This window comes from Nomascus leucogenys, chromosome 1a (assembly GCF_006542625.1).
Source record: "Nomascus leucogenys isolate Asia chromosome 1a, Asia_NLE_v1, whole genome shotgun sequence".
NCBI lineage: Eukaryota > Metazoa > Chordata > Mammalia > Primates > Hylobatidae > Nomascus > Nomascus leucogenys.
In genome coordinates, this window is record NC_044381.1 from 66,860,740 (window position 1) to 66,884,885 (window position 24,146).

The window sequence follows — 24,146 nt, forward strand, 5'->3', positions numbered from 1 at the left end:
CACACCCGATTCTTCTCTGCCACAAGAGTGTCATTGCCAGAGATTCATTAGGCTCTCACACTCTTTCCCATTAAGCAATTCAAAACATTTTGACAAATGTGTCCATTTGTTTAATATAGTTATCATCTGATTTACCTGTCATAGCACACAACAAAGCTGTATGTTATATAAAACTCTAGTTAGATAACAAGGATGGTTAGACTCGGCACTGAAAATTTCTTCTCAGAGGGGGGGCGGTTCCAATATGGCCAAATAGGAACGGCTTTAGTCTACAGCTCCCACCATGAGAGACGCAGAAGACGGGTGATTTCTGCATTTCCAACTGAGCTTTGAAGAGAGTAGTGGCTCTCCCAGCACGGAGTTTGAGATCTGAGAAAGGATAGACTGCCTCCTCAAGTGGCAGTCCCTGACCCCCGAGTAGCCTAACTGGGAGGCATCCCCAAGGAGGGGCAGACTGACACCTTACACGGCCAGGTACCCCTCTGAGATGAAACTTCCAGAGGAACGATCAGACAGTAACATTTGCTATTCAGCAATATTCGCTGTTCTGCAGCCTCCGCTGCTGATACCCAGGCAAACAGGGTCTGGAGTGGACCTCCAGCAAACTCCAACAGAACTGCAGCTGAGGGTCCTGACTGTTAGAAGGAAAACTAACAAACAGAAAGGACATCCACACCAAAACCCCATCTGTACATCACCATCATCAAAGACCAAAGGTAGATAAAACCACAAAGATGGGGAAAAAACAGAGCAGAAAAACTGAAAATTCTAAAAATCAGCGCGCCTCTCCTCCTCCAAAGGAACACAGCTCCTCACCAGCAACGGAACAAAGCTGGATGGAGAATGACTTTGACAAGTTGAGAGAAGAAGGCTTCAGACGATCAAACCTCTCTGAGCTAAAGGAGGAAGTTCGAACCCATCACAAAGAAGTTAAAAACCTTGAAAAAAGATTAGACAAATGGCTAACTAGAATAACCAATGTAGAGAAGGCCTTAAATGACTGATGGAGCTGAAAACCATGGCACGAGAACTACATCACGAATGCACAAGCTTCAGTAGCCGATTTGATCAACTGGAAGAAACAGTATCAGTGATTGAAGATCAAATGAATGAAATGAAGCGAGAAGAGAAGTTTAGAGAAAAAGGAATAAAAAGAAACGAACAAAGCCTCCAAGAAATATGTGACTATGTGAAAAGACCAAATCTATGTCTGATTGGTATACCTGAAAGTGACGGGGAGAATGGAACCCAGTTGGAAAACACTCTGCAGGATATTATCCACGAGAGCTTCCCCAACCTAGCAAGGCAGGCCAACATTCAAATTCAGGGAATACAGAGAATGCCACAAAGAAACTCCTTGAGGAGAGCAACTCCAAGACACATAATTGGGAGATTCACTAAAGTTGAAATGAAGGAAAAAATGTTAAGGGCAGCCAGAGAGAAAGGTCGGGTTACCCACAAAGGGAAGCCCATCAGACTAACAGCTGATCTCTTGGCAGAAACTCTACAAGCCAGATGAGAGTGGGAGCCAATATTCAACATTCTTTTTTTTTTTTTTTTTTTTTTTTTGAGATGGAGTCTCGCTCTGTTGCCCAGGCTGGAGTGCAATGGCGCAATCTCGGCTCACTGCAACCTCCACCTCCCAGGTTCATGCCATTCTCCTGCCTCAGCCTCCTGAGTAGCTGGGACTACGGGCGCCCGCCACCATGCCCAGCTAATTTTTTGTATTTTTAGTAGATATGGGGTTTCACCGTGTTAGCCAGGATGGTCTTGATCTCCTGACCTTGTGATCCGCCCACCTTGGCCTCCCAAAGTGCTGGAATTACAGGCGTGAGCCACCACACCCAGCCTATTCAACATTCTTAAAGAAAAGAATTTTCAACCCAGAATTTCATATCCAGCCAAACTAAGCTTCATAAGTGAAGGAGAAATAAAATACTTTACAGACAAACAAATGCTGAGAGATTTTGTCACCACCAGGCCTGCCCTAAAAGAGCTCCTGAAGGAAGCACTAAACATGGAAAGGAAAAACTGGTACCAGCCACTGCAAAAACATGCCAAGTTGTAAAGACCATCGATGCTAGGAAGAAACTGCATCAACTAACGAGCAAAATAACCAGCTAACATCACAACGACAGGATCAAATTAACACATAACAATATTAACCTTAAATGTAAATGGGCTAAATGCTCCAATTAAAAGACACAGACTGGCAAATTGGATAGAGTCAAGACCTATCAGTGTGCTGTATTCAGGAAACCCATCTCACATGCAGAGACACACATAGGCTCAAAATAAAGGGATGGAGGAAGATCTACCAAGCAAATTCAAAACAAAAAAAGGCAAGGATTGCAATCCTAGTCTCTGATAAAACAGACTTTAAACCAACAAAGATCAAAAGAGACAAAGAAGGCCATCACATAATGGTAAAGGGATCAATTCAACAAGAAGAGCTAACTATTCTAAATATATATGCACCCAATACGGGAGCACCCAGATTCATAAAGCAAGTCCTTAGAGACCTACAAAGAGACTTAAACTCCCACACAATAACAATGGGAGACTTTAACACCCCACTGTCAGTATAGACAGATTGAGACAGAAGGCTAACAAGGATATCCAGGAATTGAACTCAGCTCTGCACCAAGCAGACCTAATAGACATCTACAGAACTCTCCACCCCAAATCAACAGAATATACATTCTTCTCAGCACCACATCGCACTTATTCCAAAATTGACCACAGAGTTGGAAGTAAAGCACTTTTCAGCAAATGTAAAAGAACAGAAATTATAACAAACTGTCTCTCAGACCACAGTGCAATCAAACTAGAACTCAGGATTAAGAAACTCACTCAAAACTGCTCAACTACATGGAAACTGAACAATCTGCTCCTGAATGACTACTGGGTACGTAGCAAAATGAAGGCAGACATAAAGATGTTCTTTGAAACCAACGAGAACAAAGACACAACGTACCAGAATCTCTGGGACACATTTAAAGCAGTGTGTAGAGGGAAATTTATAGCACTAAATGCCCACAAGAGAAAGCAGGAAAGATCTAAAATTAACACCCTAACATCACAATTAAAAGAACTAGAGAAGCAAGAGCAAACACATTCAAAAGCTAGCAGAAGGCAAGAAATAACTAAGATCAGAGCAGAACTGAAGGAAACAGAGACACAAAAAGCCCTTCAAAAAATCAATGAATCCAGGAGCTGGTTTTTTGAAAAGATCAACAAAATTGATAGACTGCTAGCAAGACTAATAAAGAGGAAAAGAGAGAAGAATCAAATAGACACAATAAAAAATGACAAAGGGGATATCACCACCTCACAGAAATACAATCTACCATCAGAGAATACTATAAACACCTCTACGCAAATAAACTAGAAAATCTAGAAGAAATGGATAAATTCCTGGACATATACACCCTCCCAAGACTAAACCAGGAAGACGTTGAATCTCTGAATAGACCAATAACAGGCTCTGAAATTGAGGCAATAATTAATAGCTTACCAACCAAAAAAGTCCAGGACCAGATGGATTCACAGCCAAATTCTACCAGAGGTACAGGGAGGAGCTGGTACCATTCCTTCTGAAACTATTCCAATCAATAGAAAAAGCGGGATCCTCCCTAACTCATTGTATGAGGCCAGCATCATCCTGATACTAAAGCCTGGCAGAGACACAACAAAAAAAGAGAATTTTAGACCAATATCCCTGATGAACATCGATGCAAAAATCCTCGATAAAATACTGGCAAACCAAATCCAGCAGCACATCAAAAAGTTTATCCACCATGATCAAGTGGGCTTCATCCCTGGGATGCAAGGCTGGTTCAATATATGCAAATCAATAAATGTAATCCAGCATATAAACAGAACCAAAGACAAAAACCACATGATTATCTCAATAGATGCAGAAAAGGCCTTTGACAAAATTCAACAGCCTTCATGCAAAAACTCTCAATAAATTAGGTATTGATGGGATGTATCTCAAAATAATAAGAGCTATTTATGACAAACCCACAGCCAATATCATACTGAATGGGCAAAAACTGGAAGCATTCCCTTTGAAAACTGGCACAAGACAGGGATACCCTCTCTCACCACTCCTATTCAACATAGTGTTGGAAGTTCTGGCCAGGGCAATCAGACAAGAGAAAGAAATAAAGAGTATTCGATTAGGAAAAGAGGAAGTCAAATTGTCCCTGTTTGCAGATAACATGATTTTATATCTAGAAAACCCCATAGTCTCAGCCCAAAATCTCCTTAAGCTGATAGGCAACTTCAGCAAAGTCTCAGGATACAAAATCAATCTGCAAAAATCACAAGCATTCTTGTACACCAATCACAGACAAACAGAGTGTCAAATCATGAGTGAACTCCCATTCACAATTGTTTCAAAGAGAATAAAATACCTAGGAATCCAACTTACAAGGGATGTGAAGGACCTCTTCAAGGAGAACTACAAACCACTGCTCAATGAAATAAAAGAGGATACAAACAAATGGAAGAACCTTCCATGCTCATGGGTAGGAAGAATCAATATCATGAAAATGGCCATACTCCCCAAGGTAATTTATAGATTCAGTGCCATCCCCATCAAGCTACCAATGACTTTCTTCACAGAATTGGAAAAAACTACTTTAAAGTTCATATGGAACCAAAAAAGAGCCCGCATCGCCAAGTCAATCCTAAGCCAAAAGAACAAAGCTGGAGGCATCACGCTACCTGACTTCAAACTATACTACAAGGCTACAGTAACCAAAACAGCATGGTACTGGTACCAAAAGAGAGATACAGACCAATGGAACAGAACAGAGCCCTTAGAAATAATACTACACATCTACAACTATCTGATCTTTGACAAACCTGACAAAAACAACAAATGGGGAAAGGATTCCCTATTTAACAAATGGTGCTGGGAAAACTGGCTAGCCATATGTAGAAGGCTGAAACTGGATCCCTTCCTTACACCTTATACAAAAATTAATTCACGATGGATTAAAGACTTACATGTTAGACCTAAAACCAGAAAAACCCTTGAAGAAAACCTAGGCAATACCATTCAGGACATAGGCATGGGCAAGGGCTTCACGTCTAAAACACCAAAAGCAATGGCAACAAAAGCCAAAATTGACAAATGGGATCTAATTAAACTAAAGAGCTTCTGCACAGCAAAGGAAACTACCATCAGAGTGAACAGGCAACCTACAGAATGGGAGAAAATTTTTGCAATCTACTCATCTGACAAAGGGCTAATATCCAGAATCTACAATGAACTCAAACAAATTTACAAGAAAAAAACAAGCAACCCCATCAACAAGTGGGTGAAGGATATGAACAGACACTTCTCAAAAGAAGACATTTATGCAGCCAACAGACACATGAAAAAATGCTCATCATCACTGGCCATCAGAGAAATGCAAATCAAAACCACAATGAGATACCATCTCACACCAGTTAGAATGGCCATCATTAAAAAGTCAGGAAACAACAGGTGCTGGAGAGGATGTGGAGAAATAGGAACACTTTTACACTGTTGGTGGGACTGTAAACTAGTTTAACCATTGTGGAAGACAGTGTGGTGACTCCTCAGGGATCTAGAACTAGAAATACCATTTGACCCAGCCATCCCATTACTGGGTATATACCTAAAGGATTATAAATCATGCTGCTATAAAGACACATGCACACATATGTTTACTGCGGCATTATTCACAATAGCAAAGACTTGGAACCAACCCAACTGTCCAACAATGATAGACTGGATTAAGAAAATGTGGCACATATACACCATGGAATACTATGCAGCCATAAAAAGGATGAGTTCATGTCCTTTGTAGGGACATGGATGAAGCTGGAAACCATCATTCTCAGCAAACTAACGCAAGGACAAAAAACCAAACACCGCATGTTCTCACTCATAGGTGGGAATTGAACAGTGAGAACACTTGGACACAGGAAGGGGAACATCACACACTGGGGCCTGTTGTGGGGTGGGGAGAGGGGGGAGGGATAGCATTAGGAGATATACCTAATGTAAATGACGAGTTAATGGGTGCAGCACACCAACATGGCACATGTATACATATGTAACAAACCTGCACATTGTGCACATGTACCCTAGAACTTAAAGTATAATAAAAATATTTAAAAAAAGAAAAAGAAAAAATTCCTTCTCACTGAGAGCAAATTGGTGCAACCTCTTTGTGGCATATGCAAACATCAATTAAAATTTAGAATACAAATATTCTTTGACCTAACAATTCCACTTCTAGGATTTTTTTCATAAATAATAAACCAGTCCAAGACAAAAATACACGTGTGTAAATATTTATTTCAGCATTATCTGTAAGATGAGACACAATAGAAATATTCTTTTTTTTTTTCTTTTGAGATGGAGTCTTACTCTGTTGCCCAGGCTGGAGTGCAGTGGCGTAATCTCTGCTAACTGCAACCTCCGCATCCTGGGTTCAAGCAATTTTCCTGCTGCAGCCTCTCAAATAATTGAGATTATAGGCACCTGCCACCACACCCGGGTAATTTTTATATTTTTAGTACAGACGGGGTTTCACCATGTTGGCCAGGCTGATCTTGAACTCCTGACCTCAAGTGATCCGCCTGCCTCAGCCTCCCATAGTGCTGGGATTACAGGCGTGAGGCACCACACCTGGCCTGAAATATTCTTTAATATATGATAAATTCGTATACATCCAGGCCAGGTGCGGTGGATCACCTGAGGCAGGCAGATCACCTGAGGTCAGGAGTTCAAGCCCAGCCTGGCCAACATGGCAAAACCCTGTCTCTACTAAAAATACAAAAAAAAAAAAAAAAATTAGCCCTGCATGGTGGCAGGTACCTGTAATCCCAGCTACTTGGGAGGCTAAGGCAGGAGAACTGCTTGAACCCGGGAGGCAGAGGTTGCAGTGAGCCGAGATGGCTCCATTGCACTCCAGCTCTGGGTGAAAGAGCGAGACTCTGTCTCAAAAACAAACAACAACAACAAAAAACTATTAATACTAAGCCTGGTGCTGGCTCCTTATGCTATTTATAGACTAAAGAGCAGAGCTAGGTCTGGCTTTTCTTCCAGCAGCCATAAAGTAAGGGCTGAGCACTGGAGATTAGAAAATAAAATATCCCACCTATGTTTCTGCAGAATTTCCAGACCAACAGTATGATAGGGGTAGACTAGGGTGTTAAGCACCAAGAGGATTCAGCTGCATACACTTAACCTTGGGAAAGTGACGTGAGGAAATGCACACGTGCACAGGGAAGGTTTAATAGTTCTTAGTCTCATAGGTTTGGTATCTGGACTCTCTCAAAAGGATAGAGAATGGCTCTGAAGCCAGAATCAGAGATTTGGTCCCGATATTGCTGTTTACTAGCTATTTGACCATGAATAAGCTACTCTTTGGTCTCAGTGTTCTTATCTGTAAATGGGATAATTCTAGCACCTATCTCCTAAGGTTGTTGTGAAGATTAAACAAATAAGTAAAATACATGCCAAGCGCTTGACCAATGCTAGACATTACTATATATTTAAAAGCTAGTCTATTTCAGAAAGAGAAAATAGTCCTATTTCTGCACAGCTGTGGCTCACGCCTGTAATCCCAGCACTTTGGGAGGCCGAGGCAGGCAGATCATGAGGTCAGGAGATCGAGACCATCCTGGCCAACATGGTGAAACCCTGTCTCTACTAAAAATACAAAAATTAGCTGGGTGTGGTGGCACATACCTGTAGTCCCAGCTACTTACGAGGCTGAGGCAGGAGAATCGCTTGACCCCGGAAGGCGGAGGTTGCAGTGAGCTGAGATCACACCGCTGCACTCCAGCCTGGGTGACAGAGCGAGACTCTGTCTCAAAAAAAAAAAAAAAGAGCTTCAGAACTCTCACTCTTCCTCCTCTCTCCAAGCCCCCTGAGGCTATGAATTAAAACAACAGACATGATCTTTGTCTCTGAAATTCTACAGAGGAGTTTTCCTAAGCAATGTTGTCTACTGCGATGCAAATTTTCTTGAACTATTCATTTTATCTCAAAATCATTTCTGAATCCCACGGTCATTAATTTCAAATCCAGACTTGCCTTTGTATGTAATTCTATGTAGCACTTTCATTCATTTACAAAAGTTCAGGGGCCCACCATGAGGGCGCCGGTGGTCTCTGAAAAGATCCAACCAAGCACTTGGTCTGGTGTACAGGAACTCCCATCTGCTGCTGTGTAAATGACTCGCAGCGGAGTTTCTAGGCTAAAAGCACAGCAGTTTCCCTACTGTGTAGGCACGATACAGGATTCCCGAACAGGAGGCCATCGTGGGATCCAGAGCAAGCCCTCACTTGTCTGGAGCTCAGTTTCATCAGTTCTAAAACAAAGGGATTGAATTAAATGGCCTATTTTGTCCTTTCCAATTAAAAAGACTCTAAATATATAAGAACCCTGTCTCAGGAAGCTGAGCTCTTTTTTGTACTATACTGAAACAGCGCCCCCCGCCCACCCCAACCTTGCCACCACGCACTCAAGCACACAGAACCGGTGAAACAATAACAGCTCCCACGTACTGAGTGCAAAGTGCCAAGGGCTTTATATACATCATTGCACTTAATCTTCACAATAAATCTGTGAGGTTGCTACTATTTTTCAGATGCTCAGAGAAGTCAAACTGAAGGCCAAAGTGGGAGCCTTGCTTCTTCTCTGTTAGACAGGAACCTGGCCTGGATGTTTTGTGTTTGTTTGTTGGAGATAGGGTCTCGCTCTGTCGCCCAGGCTGGAGTGCTCACTGCAGCCTTGATCTCCTGAGCTCAAGCGATCCTCCTACCTCAGCTTCCTGAGTACTGTAACTACAGGCCTGCACCACCATGCCCTGCTAGTTTTTTACTTTTTCTAGAGACAGAAGCTCGCTATGTTGTCAAGGCTGGTCTTGAATTCCTGGGCTCAAGCAATCCTCCCGCCTTGGCCCCTGAAAGTGCTGAGATTACAGGCAGGAGCCACTGCACTGGGCCCTAGCCTAGATTATTAAAGTACCTTCTGGCTCTGTAACATCCCATAAATCTAGCTTCATGGTCTTCTTCAGCTTTCCAAGTCAGCTACACCAGGGGTGTGGGTCCAGGAACGTGGGATTCTTCCTGACGTACAAGATGTGCAGTGGCACCATCATCCTTGGATTCTACTTTTTGAATATGTTTTGTTTTAGCTATGCTGGTTTTATTAATATAAAGCAGCACCCAAAGTGTTCTCCTAGAGCCTTTAAGAGCCCCCAGGACAAACAGAGCTTCTGTACACTTGATTCCAAACCTCCTCCTTGCTCTCAAAAGGTCAGACACCTCCAGAGTTTCTCTCAGGAGAGAGACTGAGCGGAGTTCCCCTCCTGTGGGTTTGGCTTGCATCAGGCCACTGAGTGAGGCCGAACCACAGCAGAGTGATGTTACCTCACTTTCAGGTCTGCTTTCAAAGCACGTATTAAAGTTTCTGATTCTACCACAGCCACACATTTTCTCAGTCTTCATCTTCCATCCCCACCTTAAGCATTTCAGTCTATCCAGCCAATCTCTCTGTCTTTCTCTCTCTCGCTCATACACACACACTCATACATACACTCATACTCTCATTCATCTTATATTTCATAGTTCAAAATAAACATCAAAATTAAGGCTGTTCCTGTGACAAGAAAGTATATACAAAGAAGTGAGAGGCTGATTTCATAAAACCGCCCGCATTCAGGGCTCTTTGGAACCATCCTCCTCTTTACAGGACTGAGGGCTGCAATAAATAGAGCTCATCAGAGATTCAGACATACTCAGAATAAGAAGTGCACACATTTAATAGAGCAGCTGTGTTAGTCTGTGTTCCTGGAGGGGTGTGGGAGGAGACTGGCATTCATTCGCTGCTCTGGAAAGGCTGTGCCAACAGCACCAAAAGGAGCAAGGAAGTTCCCAGTGCCGTGGGTGGCGCCCACCAGGCATGAGGTCCACCGACTGGACCAGTCTCCTCGCCCACCCACCGGCCACGGCCACCAAGGGGCTGGCCACCAACACCGTACCCACCTGTGGGGCCTCCAGCCTCTTGGAGGCGAGGTGGGGCTGTGTGGGGGACTCCCCAAAACCCTCCCACCAGAACATCCAGGAGTGACTCAGTCTGGCAGGAGTCTTTGGAGTGGGAGGGGCAGGACCCATCCTGGGCAACCTGCAGCTCCTCGGGGAGAAGAACACCAAGACTTCGAGGCCATTGGAGGCCACCTCCCCACAGGAAGGAAGAGCCTAGGCCTCCATGTCCTTAAGGAGAAAAATCCTGCCATCCAGGAAAAGGAGGCACCACTTTACTTCCCATTGGGCCTTCACTTCCTGTGGGACCTCTGGATTTAGCAAACAGAAATATGGAACACTCAGTTACATCTGAATTTCAGACAATCGGCAAATCCTGTTTCTATGTAAATATGTCCCACATACTGCATGGGGTATACTTAAGACTAAAACATTATTTGTTACTTATCTGAAATTTAAATATAACTGGGCATCTTGTTTTTATCTGACAATTCTCCCTTCCTTATGGTCTTCCCTCTGGCCAGGCCTTCCCAGGTGAGAGTTAATTCTATGTGCTCTCAAGCAGAAATTTGTTCAGTTCAGATTCTCCTGGGATTCCTGGTGAAAAGGCAAAGATCTCAGGCCACATCTGTTGAATAATATCTCTGGGGGTGTGACCCAGAATACACATTTTATTAAGTTGTTATCTAAGTGGTTCTGATACACGTTTGTATTAGTTATCTATTGCTTCTGAACAAATTACCCTAAAAATCAAGGCTGAAAACCACCAATATTTATCATCTTGTAGTTTATATGGGTGAGGACTTTGGGACTGACCTGGCCTTATGATCCTGGCTCGTGGTCTTTCATGGCGCTGCAGTCAAGATGTTTGTCATCTCAAGCCTTTGCTGGCGCTAGGGAGTCTGCTTCCAAGCTCACCTAACTGGCCCTCAGCAGGCCTCGGGTCCTGGAAACATCAGTTCCTCACCACAGGGACCTGTCTATAGGGCTGTTCACAGCACGGCGTCTGGCCTTTCCCAGGGTTAGAAAGGAGATGGAGGGAGGGAGAAAGGGAAGGGGAGAGAGGGAGAGAGGGAGAGAAAGAGAGAAGTGAGAGGTGGAGGTGAAGCACAAACACAAAAGTGAGCCCTCAAGACAAATCTACTCAAGGGAAGAGAATTACCCAAGAGCATGAATGGCAAGAGGCGGGAATCCTGGGGGCTGTCTTAGAGGCTCTCCACCACCATGTTCAAGTTTGGGAATTCCTGCTATAGATCGGTCCTCAACGCACTGTAAACAATGGGATCCAGTGCATTTCTTTCCCTATTTTTCCTTGCTTCCACTCCTCCTCCCTGTCCACTTTTTGGTGATCTGAGACAGTAACAATGAGGAACTATGAAGAAGTGAAGAAGAAAAAGAAATCAAAATAGCAATCTTAGGAGGCTAAGAGTGAATTTTAAAATGCTGGCAAATACTGTTTGGGTAGAATGAAACTATATGAAAATCCCATGCATATATAGCTGTGTCCTAAAATGTCTTAGCATTCAGTGTGGTTCTTGGAGAATCTCCTGTGAGTACTAATGAAAATATAGAAGCAGGGTGACCAATTGTCTTAGTTTGACCAGGACTGTTCCATGTCTGGGCAGAACAATATTGTTGGTTACCTTTATAACAAGGATCCAATATGTCATTGCATCAGCCACTCTGCCCCCATCTAGAGACTGAGGGGGTCGGCCTTGTGATGGTGTGGAGAGGAAACGGGCTTTGAGCTGCAGGCCCAGTATGTGCCTTTAGCTGTGGCCTTAAGCTATCTCATCTAAAAAACAGGAACCATGCATCTGCTTGGTAGAGCGTAAATGATACACAGGGGAGTGCCTTGTAAACTGAGAGGTGTCATCTCGATTTTAAAAAGAGCCCCTCCTGTCAAGGAAGGTGAGATAAAAAATATTACCCCTTTTCACTTTTGCGACCAAGTCTGACATTTTCTCTTTCACATAGTCTGGCCATGCTGACCTCCTGGAGAGGTGAACACAGCCCACAAAAGCCATATTACACTCGTTTAATTTTCATCTTAATTTGCCATTTAACCCCAAATTGATTTATACTATTCCCTCCAGAAAATGCTAATCTCCCCAAAAGAACAGTCATCTCTATTATATCCTCAGTGACAAGTTTCCCAGGAAATGTGTACCAAGTCCTGATGTAATAGATGTGATTCATCTTTCACAGCTCTGGCGGTGTGACTCTCTCCTCTTGGGGAGAGAACTGTCCCCAGCAGCACTCTTTCCCTTGTCCTCCTCCACTGCCATTCCTCAAAGTTTGGGAGTGAAAAAGGCAGTAATATTTAAATTCTGTTGAAGTGCTCATTCCCTCTCTTTTTTTTTTTCTTCTGTGTTGTCTCATTCTGGGGAGTAAATGTGCAGGCTTGCACATTTATTTTTTTTATTATTATTTTTTTTTTAATTATACTTTAGGGTTTTAGGGTACATGTGCACAATGTGCAGGTTTGTTACATATGTATCCATGTGCAATGTTGATTTCCTGCACCCATTAACTCGTCATTTAGCATTAGGTGTATCTCCTAATGCTGTCCCTCCCCCCTCCCCCCACCCCATAACAGTCCCCGGAGTGTGATGATCCCCATCCTGTGTCCATGAGTTCTCATTGTTCAATTCCCACCTATGAGTGAGAACATGCGGTGTTTGGTTTTTTGTCCTTGCGATAGTTTACTGAGAATGATGTTTTCCAGTTTCATCCATGTCCCTACAAAGGACACGAACTCATCATTTTTTATGGCTGCATAGTATTCCATGGTGTATATGTGCCACATTTTCTTAATCCAGTCTATCGTTGTTGGACATTTGGGTTGGTTCCAACTCTTTGCTATTGTGAATAGTGCCGCAATAAACATACGTGTGCATGTGTCTTTATAGCAGCATGATTTATAGTCCTTTGGGTGTATACCCAGTAATGGGATGGCTGGGTCAAATGGTATTTCTAGTTCGAGATCCCTGAGGAATCGCCACACTGACTTCCACAATGGTTGAACTAGTTTACAGTCCCACCAACAGTGTAAAAGTGTTCCTATTTCTCCACATCCTCTCCAGCACCTGTTGTTTCCTGATTTTTTAATGATGGCCATTCTAACTGGTGTGAGATGGTATCTCACTGTGGTTTTGATTTGCATTTCTCTGATGGCCAGTGATGATGAGCATTTCTTCATGTGTTTTTTGGCTGCATAAATGTCTTCTTTTGAGAAGTGTCTGTTCATGTCCTCTGCCCACTTTTTGATGGGGTTGTTTGTTTTTTTCTTGTAAATTTGTTTGAGTTCATTGTAGATTCTTGATATTAACCCTTTGTCAGATGAGTAGGTTGCAAAAATTTTCTCCCATTCTGTAGGTTGCCTGTTCACTCTGATGATAGTTTCTTTTGCTGTGCAGAAGCTCTTTAGTTTAATGAGATCCCATTTGTCGATTTTGGCTTTTGTTGCCATTGCTTTTGGTGTTTTAGACATGAAGTCCTTTCCCATGCCTATGTCCTGAATGGTATTGCCTAGGTTTTCTTGTAGGATTTTAATGGTTTTAGGTCTAACATATAAGTCTTTAATCCATCTTGAATTAATTTTTGTATAAGGTGTAAGGAAGGGATCCAGTTTCAGCTTTCTACATATGGCTAGCCAGTTTTCCCAGCACCATTTATTAAATAGGGAATCCTTTCCCCATTTCTTGTTTTTGTCAGGTTTGTCAAAGATCAGATAGTTGTAGCTACGCGGCATCATTTCTGAGGGCTCTGTTCTGTTCCATTGATCTATGTCTCTGTTGTGGTACCAGTACCATGCTGTTTTGGTTACTGTAGGCTTGCACATTTATATGACCCGAAGTCTCTAATTCAAAATGGCAATACCATTTTGAATGAACTCTATTTTTCTTGAGATGGGTCAATTGCAAGAATGGCCATAATTCTCTTCTATAATGATTCTGTCCATCGCTCTCCTACACCCACCCCTGGGCCTAGATGTGAGTCTCAGGCACCCAACAAAGACCTTGGACTGATGATAATGCAGAGGAAAGATGATCTCAGTCTGTTCTGTTCCCTGCCACTTTGCAGCTATATGACCTTGGACCTCTCTTGGTCTCAACGGGGAGAAAGAGATCTGGCTGTCCTATGGCATCAGGTGGTTGTAAGGATGAAATAAACAAGATTAATATTAATGAAAGTCCTTTCAAAACCTTAGAGTGCCATATAAATAAAAGGTGGTTAGTTTATTCATCAGAGTCCTTCCATTGCCGTACTTCAGATATCTTGCCAGCTGAGTATTCCATTAGAATTATTACTTGCACTGGTTACTGGGTGAGAATTTCTGTTTACTGGCCTTGGCAAGTTTACCTAATAATTTAATTAAATTATTTAAATTTAAATTACTGGAAGTTATTTTAAAAGTTTCAAAAATCTGCTGCCTCATGCTTTTTGTTTTATAGTTTTAACACTTAAGAGGCTAATTTTTGGCTGGTCTGAGTGCAGTGGTGTTTACAACTAATTGATCACAACCAGTTACAGATTTCTTTATTCCCTCTCCACTCCCACTGCTTCACTTGACTAGCCTAAAAAAAAAAAAAAAAAAAAAGGCTAAATTTTGCCCCTGCATTTTAGGCACACCACCATCAAGACCAGTTTACAAAGTATGTCCTTTCCCTGACATTCAAGATGGTGCTATTTCAGTTTACACAGAATTTAACTTTTAGTTTCATACCATTTCTATACAGATATGGAATGTTTTTAAAACCTACTTTTGCAATCAGCAGTTCTACCTCGATAAAATTGACTTTTAAAAAATGAGCCAGGCTTGGCTAATCTTAAACAAGTACCATAATTGAAGAGATTATAAACACAGCTTCCCTCCCTGGTTCCTTTAGTTGCATGCAAGCTTGTAGTTAACATAAAAATAAAACATTACCACCATGTCAAAAGAAAAGAGGAAACTAAAAAAAAAAAAAGGTTCACCTACCAGCCTGATACCACAAGTGGATAGACTGAAAATGAAACAAAGTGAATTGCTTCATTAACAGCATTCTTCTTCTGAAAGAAAAAGGATGGGAGGGTAGGGTTCAAAGACTCAACCTTATCCTACAGCGCTTTTTCATCTTTCCAGGGAATATGGTGAGTGGGAGTTAAGGTCAGTACCTTGCATAAGATCTCTCAGCCAATTCTTGATGGAGCTAGGCAAAGATGTTGTGATGGTTAGTTTTACATGTCAATTTGGCTGGGCCAAAGTGCCCAGATATTTGGTCAAATATTATTGTGGGTGTTCCTGGTGAGGGTGTTTTTAGACGACACTGACATTTAAATTGGTTGACTTTCAGTAAAGCAGATGGCCCTCCATAACGTCTGATAAGCCTCACCAATCACCTGAAGGCCTGAATGGAACAGAAGGCTGGCCTCTCCTGAGCAAGGAGTCTGCTAGCAAACAGCCTTCAGACCTCAACTGCAACATTAGCTCTTAACTGGATCTTTAGCTGCTGGCCCACCCTGTAAATTTTGGACTGACCAGCCTCCATCACATGAGCCAATTCCTTAAAACCAATCTCTCTCTCTCTATGCACATCCTATTGTTTCTGTTTCTTTGGAGAACCCTGACTAGCAGAGATGTAAAGCAAGAAGAACTTTACACAACAGGATAAGAGTCTGAGCCCTTTCCCTCTTCCACAGTAAATTCACACACACAGAGACATGACTTTTAAGCTGAGATAGGAGCTTTGATTATTTCAAGGACACTGACTAGTGGAGTGGCTGTCAGAATTTTGCAGCTCTGCCCTGCTGGGAGTCAAAAGGCTGGTTTGAGTCCCCTTCCCACAGCTTACTGGCTAGGGGGCCACAATTGAGTCATTTAACTTCTCTCAGCTCAGTTTCCTCATCTGACAAAACAGAAAGCTCTTTGTAAACACTGCTATAGAGTGTCTGATATTATTTTTACTTACCATATTTCTTAAAGCAATAATAATAGTTAATATTAGAGGACTTTATATGTGCCAGGCTTTGTGCCAAGAAGATATATTATCTCATTTAATCTGTCCAATAACTCCATGATGTGCATAGTACCATGTCTCCACTTCACAAACGAAGAAACTGAGGTAGAGAGAAGTTGAGCTGCCTGCCAAGGTCATATTGCTGGGATGCAGCAGAGCTGGGATCTACCCCTGGCCTATCAGAACTAGGGAACATTCTCCCTAATGATTAGCTCTGTAACTGCAGATGGTTATTTAACCACTTGAAGTTCTGATATTGTTGTATGTGCCATGGGATACCTGCCCATCTCCTAGGCCTGTTGTGAGAATTCAGGGAATGACATTTGGGAGTGACATCTAGCACACTGCATGGTGTGCACTCAAAGAGTGTGAGAAGAATTTCTATTATAGGCACTTGTTATGTACTGAATGTTTGTGGACCCCAAATTCCTATGTTGAAATCCTAACTTCCAACGTGATGGTATTAGGAGGCAGGGCCTTTGGGAGGTGACTGGGTTATGAGGATGGCAGGCTCATGAATGGTATTAGTGCTCTTATAAAAAGACACAGAGCTTGCTCTCTCTTTTCTCTCTGCCAAGTGAGGACACAGCAAGAAGACACCCACCTGCAAACCAGGAATAGGGTCTGCACTAGATGCCAGATGCAGGCACCTTGATCTTGGACTGTCCAGCCTCGAGAACTGTGAAAAAATTAAACAACAAAATTTCTGTTGTCTAAGCCAGCGGTCCCCAACCTTTTTGACACCAGGGACTCATTTTGTGGAAGACAATTTGTCCACAGACCAGTGGTGGGAGGCATTAAAGTCTCATAAGGAGCACACAACCTCGATCCCTCACATGACAGTTCACAGCAGGGTTTGCAGTCCTGTGAGAATCTGATGCCACTGCTGATCTGGCAGGAGGTGGGGCTCACTGGAGTGCTGCTCACCTCCTGCTCTGCACCTCAGGTCCTAACAGGCCATGGACCAGTAGCAGTCCATGGCCCAAGGACTGAGGACCCCTGGTCTAAGCCACCCAGTCTGCAGTATATGTGTTATAGCTGCCTGGGTTAAGACAATGTCCCATGTCCCAAAACACCAGTCCCTTCACAGGGGATAATTTAATCCCATGTGCTAACAGGGGAAGCAGCCAGGTTTGCTGGAAATTAATGACTACTCTGCCATAGTTAACAAAACCTTGTTTTAAGAAATATTTTTCATGAAAAGAGTAGATGAATTTGAACAAATGTTTAATGTTAAGTCTTTTGTTAAGTAAATACCTTCTTCTTGAATATATTTATGATTGGTTTATTTATAGAGTCTAAACTACTCTATAACTCAGTTTCTGACATATCAAATAATCCTTAAAATGCTGATGAAATATATTTCATACTTTTAATTTTTAAATTTTATTTATTTATTTATTTGAGACACAGTCTCTCTCTGTTGCCCAGGTTGGAATTCAGTGGCGTGATCTTGGCTCACTGTAACCTTTGCCTCCCAGGTTTAAGAGATTCTTGCGCCTCAGCCTCCGGAGTAGCTGGGATTACAGGTATATGCCACCACACCCACCTAATATCTCATACTTTTAAAACATAGCTGTAAGGTTATTGTATTAGTTTGTTGGGGCTGCCATAACAAAGTATCACAGACTATGTGAACCAAAATCTAACTGTGCCTCTCCCATCTTCTAAGAATATCACACTGGTACCTGAGAGAGGAGAGCACACAAAGCCAGGAGCACCTACTGAACCAGTAACAGCAAGTAGTTACTTAGCCAGCAAAGTACACCACGAGGGAAGGAGAGAGAACTTCAGAACTTGAGGAAGGCCAGATGGGCCTCAGGATCCTGATACATGGGGTGTGAGTGGGAAAGGAAAGAAAAGATGGCCCTAGAGATAATTCCTATTTCCCCAACTTTGCTCTCCTTTCCCCTCCTTTTCCCTTGACCTCCCTCAATCAGGCCACAGGGCCATTTCTGAGTCACATATGCCACCCCAATCATCCCAGAAATGGAACCTTGTCAAGTTTGGCACTTTAATGTTGGGGCTTACGTCCCTTCCTTCATTCAACAGTGAAAACCTGAGGACATTAGGGTGAGCCATTTTCTCTTTCACATCCGTGTCCAAATTTAGCTACATCTCCTTCTGTTCTCCCTTCCCTCCCCACCTTCACTTCCCTCCCTCTTCTGTTAGTCTTGCTGAAGAGGTGACTCCTTTTTTCAGGAATCAATCTGCCCGTGCTCAGCACGCTGCCTGGCCCATTCCTTCCCTCCAGGCTCTTCCACCCTTCGCTCCATCAATTATCTACCCACTAGTCACCTCCGTTTATCTTCAACCACAACCTCCCTCCCCGTGCACTTCTACAATCCTCTCAACCCGGTCTCTCTCCTGTTTCCAACCAAACTTTATGAAATAAGCTACTACCCTGACTTTCTCCACTCTTTTGCCCTGCTCTCCATTCATGTCTACTCATTTTTGTATTCCCTGCAGAACCTAGAACTCTATCGTAGGTGCTCAAGGAAAGACAGATAGATTAATTATGGAACTTGATAATCAACTATTCCTGAGCAATTAGTGCGAGGATGGTGCAAGATGCAAAGAAGATGCTGTTCTTGTCTTCACTGAGGCAGCCGTGGAATTCGTGAGTTAAAACAGACACACAAAACAAGTCAGTAGGCCGGGCGCGGTGGCTCACGCTTGTAATCCCAGCACTTTGGGAGGCCGAGGCGGGCGGATCACGAGGTCAGGAGATCGAGACCACGGTGAAACCCCGTCTCTACTAAAATACAAAAAAAAATTAGCCGGCGTGGTGGGCGCCTGTAGTCCCAGCTACACGGAGAGGCGAGGCAGGAGAATGGCGTGAACCGGGAGGCGGAGCTTGCAGTGAGCCGAGATTGTGCCACTGCACTCCAGCCTGGCGACAGAGCGAGACTCCGTCTCAAAAAAAAAAAAAAAAAAAAAAAAAAAAAAAAAAAAAACAAGTCAGTAGATCTACACTGTAAACAAACAAAACAAAGTCTTTAAAATGGAGGCATCGGGAGAGAGGCCCCCGGGACTGGAGTAACAGCTTCCTGTCCCCCTAGTGCTTATGTGAGTGCAGATAAAGTCATAGGTAAATCCTAATAAGGTGCAAGGACCAACCCCTGAGCCACAGTTGGGACGTTTATAAAGTGAATGCCCATGGTGAGTATCTGGGATCCTCCCTTGTTGAAAACGGACAGTGTCCCTGGAGGGAAGAAGCATCAGTGGACAAATGGTTCGGTGCCATGGACAGCTCAGTGCAGTGTGAATCAGTGTGGGGTACCCAGGGATTCCTGAGTATCTGAGTGATGGAAGCCGGAACCTGTTCCTGGCTTTCCCTGGCTGTGCACCCCATCTCTCCAGCTATAAAATGAGGGGTGATGCTCTGAAGACATGAAGTGTGAGCAGCAACCTCTGGGTGATTTTCCACATTCTCTGCCCACTGTCTTCCGTAACCTTCAGGGCTGCGCCCCTCCAGACAGCAGCAGCACTTCCCTCTCTGAGTAGCATTGGCAGCTGAAACACTGGTGGGCTGTGACTGCTGAGCCTTCCCCTGAGGTTCGGGCTTGGAGGGAGCCCTGTCCCAGGGGCCAGGCTTTGTGAGACCTTGGCACCCTGGAAGCCCAAGGTCCCAGTGCTGCCTGATCCTCCACAGCAGAGCTTCTCACAGGCTAGGCTGCTTTCAGTCAGGCCCTGGAGGTCCCACAGACCAAAATAGCATTTACAGCCTGCCTGGGAAGGTCTACAACCCTAAATTCTTCTAGGAACAATGAAATCAGAGTATTGAGCTGAGGAGTTGTTTCATTTGATAGGTTGGAGGAATTAAAGGAAACACATTTGCAAAACCAGGTCACTCCACTATGCTCCAGTAAGAAGAGTAATAATAATTGGTATCAAATACTTGGCGTGTCCCAGGTTCTGTCCTGTAGTAGCCACTCCCTTCAGGAACTTGCTCCTCTACATAACGATGGGCAGCTGGTACCCAGAGCACCTGCCGCATGGCCTGGGCGGCCAGATGCAGATAAGGAGAGATGATGACTCCTTGTCTTGGGTCACCTTCTGTGAAGAGAAAGCGTGAGAGGAGAAGATTGATAAGATCTGGTCCAGGATCAGGTAGGGCCTGAAAGGAGGCCAGCCTGGGAGACCAAGGGGAGCGGATCCATAGTCCATCTCCAACCCCTGCCATGCAGCGAGGGCTGAGGACCCTGCTCATGCAGAGATGCAGTAGATCTGCAGACAGCTGCTGTGAGCAAAGGGAGCTGGAAGTCCAGGTGCCCCGTTTGTTCATTTCAAATGTGGTACGCAGCTGAGAAGGGGAAAGAAGGAATCAAGCCATTTGTAAACCGTGAGAAATACCCACAGGAACTCACATTTCCATCCAGATTTCAGGTTGACGTTTGGCTCTGACATCCATCTTACTGTTCGAGAATGCTAAGACCTCCATGGGTGAACATAACAAATGTCACCACCAGGCCGGGCGTGGTGGCTCACGCATGTAATCCCAGCACTTTGGGAGGCCGAGGCAGGTGGATCACTTAAGGTCAGGGGTTCTAGACCAGCCTGGCCAACATGGCAAAACCCTGACTGTACTAAAAATACAAAAATCAGTCAGGTGTGGTGCCGCGCACCTGTAATCCCAGCTACTCAGGAGGCTGAGGCACAAGAATCACTTGAATCCAGGAGGCCGAGGTGGCAGTGAGCCGAGATCACACCACTGTACTCCAGCCTGGGCGACAGAGGGGAAACTCTGTCTCAAAAAAAAAAACAAAAAAACCCATGTCACCACCACCACTATTATCATCCCTGTCTCACAGGTGAAAAAACAAACTCAGACTGAGGGACCTGCCTCAGAACTCACAGCCAGTCAGCAGCAGAGGCAGAAGTGCAGCCTTTTCCCTCTGGCTTCTGTTAGTCCAGAAAATTCCCACCAAGTGATGCTGGGGAAAATCTTCAATCACGAGAGGGACAGGGTGACCTGAGGGAGTCTGCGTGGCCATGTTCCTAATCATAATCAACGATTGGCATGGATTGTTTGGAAAGATGGTAGCAAAATACTCTGGGGACTCATGGATGAATCAGAGTCAAGGGAAATGTCCTCTGGTTGGGAAGTGTTTCTGGGGAGATTCACACATAAGCTCCTGACCAGGGGCAGCTGAACAGGCAAAACCCTGGGCTCTCTCTTTATAGAATCTCACGCTTCTTAACCAGGAACCTCAGGGGAGTACGAAAAATGATGGTTTTTTTTTGTTTTGTTTTTGTTTTTTGCTGCAGAATAAGAGTCACATTTTTCAAGGCTATCTGGAAAGTTACATCTGTCCTCCGGAGACACTAGTAAAAAAATAAAGTAATAGATTCCCCTCCAGTCTTTTACCAAGAATTACAAACCTACTAACAGCTTTCACCCTGTCTCTCATTCCCTCTCTCTCTCTCACACACACACACACACACACACACACACACACACACCCCTACCTCTGCTCCTCTGCTCATATTTCACAGGGCTGGACAGAGATCTTTATCTAAATGCATAGCTCTGAATTGCTAAGTGGCAGGATTAGCTTGGATCCTATGTTATCCCTGATCACATTAGGCATATCAATGAGGCAGAACTTCTATCAGAATTTTTTTTTTTTTTTTTTTTTGAGATGGAATGTCACTCTGTTGCCCAGGCTGGTGTGCAGCGGCAAGATCTCGTCTCACTGCAAACTCTGCCTCCCGGGTTCAAGTAATTCTCCTGCTTTAACCTCCCTAGTAGGTGAGATTACAGGCGCACGCCACCATGCCTGGCTAATTTTTGTTTTTAGTACAGACATGGTTTCACCATGTTGGCCAGGCTGGTCTCGAACTCTTGACCTCAAGCGATCCACCTGCCTCGGCCTTTCAAAGTGCTGGGATTACATGCATGAGCACCATGCCCGGCTGGCACTTCCATCAATTTTTGAGTCTGAAGCCCACCCATATGCAACCCCAACATTTAACCTGGTAAGCTGGTTAATTCTGCTACAACTGCAGCCAATCATCTGTGAATCATCAAAGCTGCCTTTAAGATCAACCTAGGACTCTACCATGGGAACAGTAGATGTGGGGCAGGTCTGTGTCCTATACTGGCCTCTCTCTTCACTTTCTGCCACCACATATAGGCAGTACCCAAGCGTTAGATTTTCCTGAAGGCTGGGTAACTAAAGGGAAATACAACGGAAAAGGAAAAAAATTGAAACTCCACTCTGAAAGTGACTTTCCCCATAATCCAAGAGAAAAGCAACAAGAAAGCACCTTCAGTTTTAAAACTATTTTTTTTAAAGCTAAGTTCGTGCTCTGTTGCCCAGGTTGGAGTGCAGTGGCACTATCATAGCTGACTGCTGGCTCATCTCCTGGGCTCAAGCACTGCCCCCACCTCAGCCTGTCCAGTAGCTGGAACTCCAGGTATATGCCACCACGCCAGGTTAATTTTTTGAAATTTATTTTTAGTAAAGACAAGGTCCCACTACATTATCCAGGCTGGTCTCAAATGATCCTCCTGCCTCGGCCTCCCAAAGTACTGGGATTACAACAAGCATGAGTTACAACACCTGGCCAGATTTTTTTTTTTTTTTAAGAAAGGCAAAATTTGGCCGGGTGCGGTGGCTCACGCTTGTAATCCCAGCACTTTAGGAGGCCGAGGCGGGGGCGGGGGGGATCACGAGGTCAGGAGATCGAGACCACAGTGAAACCCCGTCTCTACTAAAAATACAAAAAATTAGCCAGGCGTGGTGGCGGGCGCCTGTAGTCCCAGCTACTCGGAGAGGCTGAGGCAGGAGAATGGCGTGAACCCGGGAGGTGGAGCTTGCAGTGAGCCGAGATCGCGCCACTGCACTCCAGCCTGGGCGACAGAGCGAGACTCCGTCTCAAAAAAAAAAAAAAAAAGAAAGGCAAAATTTATTATTAGATTCAAAATATTCACAACCATTTTCTTTTTATTATACTTTTAAGTTTTAGGGTACATGTGCACAACGTATAGGTTTGTTACATATGTATACATGTGTCATGTTGGTGTGCTGCACCCATTAGCTCGTCATTTAACATTAGGTGTATCTCCTAATGCTATCCCTTCCCCCTCCCCCAATCCCACGACAGGCCCTGGTGTGTGATGTTCCCCTTCCTGTGTCCATGTGTTCTCATTGTTCAATTCCCACCTATGAGTGAGAACATGTGGTGTTTGTTTTTTTGTCCTTGCGATAGTTTGCTGAGAATGATGGTTTCCAGCTTCATCCATGTCCCTACAAAGGACATGAACTCATCATTTTTTATGACTGCATAGTATTCCATGGTGTATATGTGCCACATTTTCTTAATCCAGTCTATCATTGTTGGACATTTGGGTTGGTTCCAAGTCTTTGCTATTGTGACTAGTGACCTGGCCAGTTTTAAAACTTGCTCTCCTGGCCAGGTGCAGTGGCTCATGCCTGTAATCTCGACACTTTGGGAGGCTGAGGCAGGAGAATTGCTTGAGCCCAGGAGTTCAAGACTAGCCTGGGCAAAGTAGCAAGACCTCGTTTTTTTGTTGTTGTTGTTTATTTGCTTGTTTTAATAAGTTTTGAAAAAGAAAAAAGAAAAAAGGCTGGGTGCAGTGGCTTACACCTGTAATCCAAGCACTTTGGGAGGCCAAGGCAGGTGGATAGGCCAAGGCAGGCAGATCACCTGAGGTTGGGAGTTCCAGACCAGCCTGATAACAACATGCAGAAACTCCGTCTCTACTAAAAATACAAAACTAGCTGGGCATCGTGGCACATGCCTATAATCCCAGCTACTCGGGAGGCTGAGGCAGGAGAATCATTTGAACCCAGGAGGCGGAGGTTGCAGTGAGCCAAGATTGTGCCATTGCACTCCAGCCTGGGCAACAAGAGCGAAACTCCATCTCAGAAAAAACAAAAACAAAAAACAAAACAAAACAAAAAAAAGACACTTGCTCTCCAGATGGCAAACCTCATTGCCCAAGTACCTCTCCTAATACATGTTGCAATTCTCCCTCCACTTCTCAGGAACCCCCATAATCACGGGGGTTAGAACCAAGCCCCAGAATCTACCTCTTTATGTAAGCTACTCATTTTCTCATCTCTTGAGTTA

At 44.0% G+C, this 24,146-nt stretch overlaps 1 long non-coding RNA gene across 1 annotated transcript; it reads right to left on the reverse strand.

The window, feature by feature from the left end:
- Positions 1-9,787: 9,787 nt before the first annotated feature.
- LOC100599587 lies at positions 9,788-20,487 on the reverse strand. Its single transcript, XR_004029587.1, has 5 exons — positions 20,414-20,487; positions 19,327-19,621; positions 16,648-16,722; positions 11,262-11,413; positions 9,788-10,146 (listed from the first exon to the last, which is right to left on the reverse strand). It is a non-coding gene; the product is annotated as a putative uncharacterized protein encoded by LINC01599 (long non-coding RNA).
- Positions 20,488-24,146: the final 3,659 nt, after the last annotated feature.